This window comes from Anopheles funestus, assembly GCF_943734845.2.
Source record: "Anopheles funestus chromosome X unlocalized genomic scaffold, idAnoFuneDA-416_04 X_unloc_28, whole genome shotgun sequence".
NCBI lineage: Eukaryota > Metazoa > Arthropoda > Insecta > Diptera > Culicidae > Anopheles > Anopheles funestus.
This window is the reverse complement of record NW_026045152.1, coordinates 53,357-62,500: the sequence shown is the minus strand read 5'-3', so window position 1 is coordinate 62,500 and position 9,144 is coordinate 53,357. Positions and strand designations below refer to the sequence as shown.

The 9,144-nt window shown below is 44.7% G+C and overlaps 2 protein-coding genes across 3 annotated transcripts in view; both read left to right on the top strand.

Annotated features, from left to right (window-relative positions):
- The window catches only part of LOC125773297 (uncharacterized), a 100,676-nt gene that overhangs the window by 64,292 nt on the left and 27,240 nt on the right, over nt 1–9,144 (top strand). The gene's annotated exons all lie outside the window — the stretch shown is intronic.
- Nucleotides 1–9,144, top strand: part of LOC125773298 (uncharacterized) — an 80,585-nt gene that overhangs the window by 61,978 nt on the left and 9,463 nt on the right. The window lies entirely within an intron of this gene.

Below are 9,144 nucleotides of genomic sequence, written 5' to 3'. Positions count from 1 at the left end.
CGCATAAGACACAAGATTCTACTGGCCAAATAGAATCTAGCACATTGGTTAACCTGGCGCCGCAGTCAACTCATGTGCTTGGATCGGATCGAGCTATTGAGTATTGGGCCTGCATACTCGCTCATCCGTATCCTTTGCGTACCGCCCCATGGCCCCGTCCTTAGAGTTAATGACTAATAGGCTTAACTCTTTGTATGTCTGCACCACAGTTCCCGTTCGTTCCGTGCCGTGGCCGGATACGTATTGCACAACAGTAGATACCATCACCTGACGTATCTAACACACCACTATTGTAACTCGTCGTCGAAGGACCTTTCAAGTGCCTGATGGCCAGGGGAGCTCTTACACGGCACGGAGACACAGTGATGCTCGCCCATCACAGTGTACAACGATCGAGTTTGCTTAAGTGTCTGGGTACCTACACACCAGACACAATGCAATGGCCACGGATCCACACAAGGCACATCACATGCAGAAAGCTTCACCAGATTATGACACATACCACACTCTTGTAACTCGTCGTCGAAGGGGCGTTCAAAGTGCCTTACGGCTAGGGGAGATCTAGCACGGCACGGAGACACAGTGATGGTTGCCCATCAAAGTGTACAACGATCGAGTTTGCTTTCCGCGCAAGCGTTCTAAGTGTCTGGGTACCTACACACCAGACACAATGCAATGGCCACGGATCCACACAAGGCACATCACATGCAGAAAGCTTCACCAGATTCTGACACATACCACACTCTTGTAACTCGTCGTCGAAGGGGCGTTCAAAGTGCCTTACGGCTAGGGGGGATCTAGCACGGCACGGAGACACAGTGATGGTCACCCATCAAAGTGTACAACGATCGAGTTTGCTTTCCGCGCAAGCGTTCTAAGTGTCTGGGTATCTAAGCACCAGACACAATGCAATGGCCACGGATCCACACAAGGCACATCACATGCAGAAAGCTTCACCAGATTCTGACACATACCACACACATGCAACTCGTCGTCGAAGGGGCGTTCAAGTGCCTTACGGCTAGGGGAGATCTAGCTCGGCACGGAGACACAGTGATGGTCACCCATCAAAGTGTACAACGAACGAGTTGGCTTTCAACAAATTCTGACACATAGCAAGCGAGCGACCGAGCTACACCGAAGGCAGCCCATGGTTGGTCACTCGCGGACGATCATCAGTAATGATCCTTCCGCAGGTTCACCTACGGAAACCTTGTTACGACTTTTACTTCCTCTAAATCATCAAGTTCGGTCAACTTCAGCCATGCCAGCTGCAGCTCACGAAGGAACCGCGGAAGGTAAGCCTCCAGAAACCTCACTAAATAATCCATCGGTAGTAGCGACGGGCGGTGTGTACAAAGGGCAGGGACGTAATCAGCACTAGCTAATGACTAGTGCTTACTAGAAATTCCAGGTTCATGGGGACCGTTGCAGTCCCCAATCCCGACTAGATGGGCATTTTAGTGATTTCCCGTTCCTCTCGGAATGGGGGCGCCTATTGGCGAGAACACGCTGCGACCCACATTGTAGCACGCGTGCAGCCCAGAACATCTAAGGGCATCACGGACCTGTTATCGCTCATTCTCAGCTTGCTAAACACAAGTTGTCCCGCTAAGCAGGGCAAACGTAGCCGACGACCGCCCGTGAAGGCGCCGCCCGGCTGTAACGTCAGGTGCGCCCGGAGGCGCACTGCTGACAGCGTTCTAGTTAGCATGTTTGAGTCACGTTCGTTATCGGAATTAACCAGACAAATCATTCCACGAACTAAGAACGGCCATGCACCACTACCCTTAAATTTGAGAAAGAGCTATCAATCTGTCTTACCTCGATAAGTTTGGACCTGGTAAATTTTCCCGTGTTGAGTCAAATTAAGCCGCAAGCTCCACTTCTTGTGGTGCCCTTCCGTCAATTCCTTTAAGTTTCAACTTTGCAACCATACTTCCCCCGGAACCCGATTTTGGTTTCCCGGAAGCGACTGAGAGCACCGAATAGGGGTAGCGTCTCCCAATTGCTAATTGGCATCGTTTACGGTTAGAACTAGGGCGGTATCTAATCGCCTTCGATCCTCTAACTTTCGTTCTTGATTAAAGAAAGCATCCATGGCAAACGCTTTCGCTTCAGTTGGTCCTACGACGGTCTACGAATTTCACCTCTCGCGCCGTAATACCAATGCCCCCAACTACTTCTGTTAATCATTACCTCTAGGTTTCTGACAAACCAACGAAATCGTATAAACCGAGGTCATATTCCATTATTCCATGCAAGATTATTCTCGGCCAACGCCAACCCCACGGGGGGGCCGGACGCTTTGTCTTAGCCTGCTTTGAGCACTCTAATTTGTTCAAGGTAAATGTGAGTATCTTGAGCACCATGAGGAGCCCGTGCCGGAGTTAACCGGTAGCACGGTACTCGTTCACAGAGTAACGCCCAAGTACACCATTGTGAGTCGCAGCCGTGAGCGCGCGCACGAACGGCCCCGGCGTGTAACCGGGCGCCCGTGGCGGTCACGTGTCTGGACGGGCAATCAACTTCGAACGTTTTAACCGCAACAACTTTAATATACGCTAGTGGAGCTGGAATTACCGCGGCTGCTGGCACCAGACTTGCCCTCCACTTGATCCTTGTTGAAGGATTTATACTCAACTCATTCCAATTATGGACCATCGTTAGAGAGGTCCATATTGTTATTTCTCGTCACTACCTCCCCGTACTGGGATTGGGTAATTTACGCGCCTGCTGCCTTCCTTGGATGTGGTAGCCATTTCTCAGGCTCCCTCTCCGGAATCGAACCCTGATTCCCCGTTACCCGTCGCAACCATGGTAGTCCTCTACACTACCATCAATAGTTGATAGGGCAGACATTTGAAAGATCTGTCGTCAGTCGACAAGCGACCATACGATCTGCGTCCTTATCCAGACTTCAACTCAAGCCGCCCGGAGGCGATTGGTTTAACTAATAAGTGCACCAGTTCAGCTACCCGCGAGGGCAACAGTCCCGGCATGTTGCATGTATTAGCTCTGGATTTTCCACAGTTATCCAAGTAACTAGTGGTAGGATGATCTTGTGAATTATAGCTGTTATACTGAGCCTTATGCGGTTTCACATTCATTTATGTTTGTACTTAGACATGCATGGCTTAACCTTTGAGACAAGCGTATATTACTGGTAGGATCAACCAGAATTCGTTCCACTACAGACACACACTCGCTTAGTGGGAAATAAATTTCCACACAACTCTCTCTCTCTAGAACCATATGGAATGGCTCTTTGGTGTTGGGTAAGGCACCAATTTGTTGGGGTGTAACGGTCACCACCAACTTTAAGTTTGTTAGGGCACAACGGAAACCACTAACTAAACTTTAGGAAACTAAATTTCCTCACACATTATCTCTCACCATATTAGCACTAGGTGCTATCCACGATTGTACAACGTTTCAACTCTTGAATCGACCGTAGGGCCGCGGAATTGCTTCCGGGCCCCTATTCTCGCTATTAATTGTTCATCTCTTTCAATACATCGAGTTCGTTCCATTGGGTAGTTCGCATGGCGAACGTTTTGATGCAGCCCCCTGGGGGACCACGGCACTTTACACCGGGTATGGTGTATGCGCAACCTACAGATAACAATAAACCCCTTATGCGTGTGTAAACCGATGTTGGGCTGCTCAACATCTTTCATGGTTACATCACTTGCACCAGAACCCACGGTGCCGATTTGGTAATATGTTGTACATTTACTCTCAAGATGTACGCTTCGGCCCCTTATTCAGGGGCTCAAGCTATTACCAGCAAGAACAATCCTCATCCAGACTTGAACTCGAAACACCCGGAGGCGAACGGTTTAACTAATAAGTGCACCAGTCTTGAATCCATGCGTCGGTGGAAACAATGCCGGCGTGTTGCATGTATTAGCTCTGAACTTAGCGAGTGATTGCCTTGCAGCTGTCATACTGAGCGTAGAGCGTGATTATCGCTCACTTGAACCATGTTGAATGGCTCTTTGGTGTAGGGTAAGGCACCAATTTGTTGGGGCACAACGAAACCACCAACTTAAGACTTGCTTATAGGCATTTCAACGATTTCAACTCTTAAATCGACCGTGTTTCATTATCATCTCTTCTTCTTATTAAATGCATCGAGTTCGTTCCATTGGGTAGTTCGCGTGGCGAACGGTTTGATGCAGCCCCCCGGGGGGGACCACGGCACTTTACACCGGGCATGGTGTATGCGCAACCTACAGATCACCAATATATTTGTGATCGATAATGCACACTTCTTACACGACTGACCAGTCGACAGCGCTGCCTTCCTATTATGCGTGTGTAAACCGATGTTGGGCTGCTCAACATCTTTCACGGTTACATCACTTGCACCCGAACCCATGGTGCCGATTTGGTAATATGTTGTACATGGTCTCAAGATGTACGCTTCGACCCCTTAAGGGCTCAAGCTATTACCAGCAAGATCAATCCTCATCCAGACTTGAACTCGAAACACCCGGAGGCGAACGGTTTAACTAATAAGTGCACCAGTCTTGAATCCATGCGTCGGTGGAAACAATGCCGGCATGTTGCATGTATTAGCTCTGAACATAGCGAGTGATTGCCTTGTAGCTGTCGAACTGAGCGTAGAATGTGATTATCGCTCACTTGAAAGGGTCAAGCCCTTTCGAGTCGTCCGGTTTTTACGCCAGACGACTCGGTTCACCATCTTTCGGGAAGGGACCGTCTCGGTCGCAAGCTGCTCCGGTCCCCAAACAACCTGCGACAAATGATAGGAAATGCCGACATCAATACGTGTTCAGTTTGGTTTATCGCTCATAGGTCTTTTTGACCATCGATCCCTGATTATAACTCTCAATTAAACAGTCAGGAGAGTAAGGCATGCCCATCGATATCTCATCGACAGGCGATACCGCAAGAACGGCCAACGACACATCAGGTGATCGATTATTGCTACGACTTTTGCTTAATCGTTTCCACTCCTTAGAGAAAGAAACCCCCGGGGACCGTCTCGGTCGCAAGCTGCTCCGGTCCCTAAACAACCTGCGACAAATGATAGGAAATGCCGACATCAATAAGTGTTCAGTTTGGTTTATCGCTCATTGGTCTGTTTGACCATCGATCCCTGATTAAACTCTCAGTAATCCAGTCGGGAGAGTAAGGCATGCCCATCGATATCTCATCGACAGGCGATACCGCTTGAACGGCCAACGACACATCAGAGGATCGTATCTTGCTACAACTTTTGCTTAATCGTTTCTTCTCCTTGGAGAAAGAAACCCCCGGGGACCGTCTCGGCCGCAAGCTGCTCCGGTCCCTAAACAACCTGCGGCATCAAATGATAGGAAAAGCCGACATCAATACGTGTTCAGTTTGGTTTATCGCTCATTGGTCTTGTTTGACCATCGATCCCTGATTAATACTCTCAATTAGAAGGTCGGTAGAGTAAGGCATGCCCATCGATATCTCATCGACAGGCGATACCGCATGAACGGCCAACGACACATCAGAGGATCGTATCTTGCTACAACTCTTGCTTAATAGTTTCCACTCCTTGGAGAAAGAAACCCCCGGGGACCGTCTCGGCCGCAAGTTGCTCCGGTCCCTAAACAACCTGCGGCATCAAATGATAGGAAAAGCCGACATCAATACGTGTTCAGTTTGGTTTATCGCTCATAGGTCTGTTTGACCATCGATCCTAGAATTCAACTTTCGAGTAAGGCATGCCCGTCGATATCTCATCGATAGGCGATACCGGTAGAACGGCCAACGACACACATCTAGGATCGCATTTACTCTTCCTTGGATGGATAACCAATACCCTAGGACCGTTTCATCGCGAGCTGCTCCGGTCCTCAAACAACTCGCGAACCACCGATAGGATGATATTAGGAATGGCCGACTTTCATCCTTTAACTCTCAGTTCTGCTTACCAAAACATAGGTACTTGGACCTTAAAGACCACTATATGTTCCCCGATCGGGGGCAATCGGAACGTCTATCCATCATCAACATCGTTTCACTCATTCCGAACCACCAAATTGGACAGACAGTACCATATTCACCAACCGATTGCTTCAACTTCGCAAACTGTATGGTAAGTTCTACTAATTTCACATCTTACCATCGACTAATAGTGCATAAATCCACTTGGAAATCACTTTTCCTTGGTCCTCGGACCTTCTACGACAACGTCCAACAAATATCCGAAGTCGTTTCCCAACTTAGACCAAGCATTTCGTATCTTTACTTCTAATCGATTTTTTCTCTCATAATTGACGATCAAAATCTAAAAACCACATTTTGAGCCAGAAGCAGTCGTCCGATCGTCCTGGGGGTAGTCTCAATCGATTTAGAAGGGCCCAATTCATAAAGATACGTACTCAGTCAAATTCATGCTTCTGGCTCACCTACCCCCTATATAGAAAACGAAAGCGTACAGGCGTGGAAAACGTGCCATTTTTCTCCATCACGGACTTTTTTTTTCTCGTTGCACCGACTCTAGTAAAAAAGTGAAATTTTTTACTAGTTACCAACTTTTGCAAATTATCATCGGATATCACTTTTCATGGTCTATAGTAAGTTCTTATCACGTTTTAGTAGTTTTTGAAAAAAAAATTTTTTTGAACTTTTCAAAATTTTTCAAAACAAAGTTTTTGTAGGCGGTTTTGTGTATGGAGGGTTACTAGTCTCGGGGTCACTGTTTGACCAAAAAACCACTATATATCATTCGAAAGGTAATTTCAAGGGCTACAAAAAATTGTTCTACGGCACCCCCCTCCGACGTCTAGTATTCGAGTTATTGGCCAAAAACCATCACTTGAGCGATTTTTCGTTCAGGGTACCCGACTCTAGTAAAAAAGTGAAATTTTTCTCGATTGACCAAGTGTTGCAAATGACCATCGGATTTCACTTTTTATGGTCTATAGTGAGTTCTGATCACGATTTGGTACTTTTTGAAAAAATTTTTTTGACGCACTTTTCAAAATTTTGCAAAACCAAAACTTTTTAGGCGGTTTTGTGTATGGAGGGTTACTAGTCTCGGGGTCACTGTTTGACCAAAAAACCACTATATATCATTCGAAAGGTAATTTCAAGGGCTACAAAAAATTGTTCTACGGCACCCCCCTCCGACGTCTAGTATTCGAGTTATTGAGGAAAAACAGTTTATAGTTAATTTTTCACTCGATTTTTCACCATGTATCGCACATTACTCCGGTTCTATACATTGGATCGTCTATCTTTAAGATTTTATGGGTAGTTCCAACTGTTTGCTACATTTCATCCGTACATCACAAAGCGATTCAATGTCTGTGCTAGAAGTTATTAGAGGGATAAAAAAAATTACCCTTGGCTTTGCCCCGTAAAATTTTACCCATTTTGCCACTTTGGATCCTTATAACTCGGTCAGTTTCCAATGGATCTTCAATTGTAGCACATATTTGGATAGATCTGGTCATTAGCTACCAAAAGTTATTCTACGCCGATGTGCTAAGTTGTCTGTGGAAAAAGTTATTCGAGGTACAAAGACTTAACATTTTATTAACTTTTCCAAAAAAATTCCTCATTTTGCCACTTTGGATGCTTATAACTCGGTCAGTTTCCAATGGATCTTCAATTGTAGCACATATTTGGATAGATCTGGTCATTAGCTACCAAAAGTTATTCTACGCCGATGTGCTAAGTTGTCTGTGGAAAAAGTTATTTGAGGTACAAAGACTTAAAATTTTCTCAATTTTTCCTAAAAAATTCCTCATTTTGCCACTTTGGATGCTTATAACTCGGTCAGTTTCCAATGGATCTTCAATTGTAGCACATATTTGGATAGATCTGGTTATTAGCTACCAAAAGTTATTCTACGCCGATGTGCTAAGTTGTCTGTGGAAAAAGTTATTTGAGGTACAAAGACTTAACATTTTCTCAATTTTTCCAAAAAAATCCTCATTTTGCCACTTTGGATGCTTATAACTCGGTCAGTTTTCAATGGATCTTCAATATTAGCACATATTTGGATAGATCTGGTCATTAGCTACCAAAAGTTATTCTACGCCGATGTGCTCAGTTGTCTGTGGAAAAAGTTATTCGAGGTACAAAGACTTAACATTTTCTCAACTTTTCCAAAAAAAAATCCTCATTTTGCCACTTTGGATGCTTATAACTCGGTCAGTTTTCAATGGATCTTCAATTGTAGCACATATTTGGATAGATCTGGTCATTAGCTACCAAAAGTTATTCTACGCCGATGTGCTAAGTTGTCTGTGGAAAAAGTTATTCGAGGTACAAAGACTTAACATTTTCTCAACTTTTCCAAAAAATTCCTCATTTTGCCACTTTGGATGCTTATAACTCGGTCAGTTTTCAATGGATCTTCAATTGTAGCACATATTTGGATAGATCTGGTTATTAGCTACCAAAAGTTATTCTACGCCGATGTGCTAAGTTGTCTGTGGAAAAAGTTATTCGAGGTACAAAGATTTAACATTTTCTCAACTTTTCCAAAAAAATTCCTCATTTTGCCACTTTGGATGCTTATAACTCGGTCAGTTTTCAATGGATCTTCAATATTAGCAAATATTTGGATAGATCTGGTCATTAGCTACCAAAAGTTATTCTACGCCGATGTGCTAAGTTGTCTGTGGAAAAAGTTATTCGAGGTACAAAGACTTAACATTTTCTCAACTTTTCCAAAAAAATTCCTCATTTTGCCACTTTGGATGCTTATAACTCGGTCAGTTTCCAATGGATCTTCAATTGTAGCACATATTTGGATAGATCTGGTCATTAGCTACCAAAAGTTATTCTACGCCGATGTGCTAAGTTGTCTGTGGAAAAAGTTATTTGAGGTACAAAGACTTAACATTTTCTCAACTTTTCCAAAAAATTCCTCATTTTGCCACTTTGGATGCTTATAACTCGGTCAGTTTCCAATGGATCTTCAATTGTAGCACATATTTGGATAGATCTGGTCATTAGCTACCAAAAGTTATTCTACGCCGATGTGCTAAGTTGTCTGTGGAAAAAGTTATTCGAGGTACAAAGACTTAACATTTTCTCAACTTTTCCAAAAAATTCCTCATTTTGCCACTTTGGATGCTTATAACTCGGTCAGTTTCCAATGGATCTTCAATTGTAGCACATATT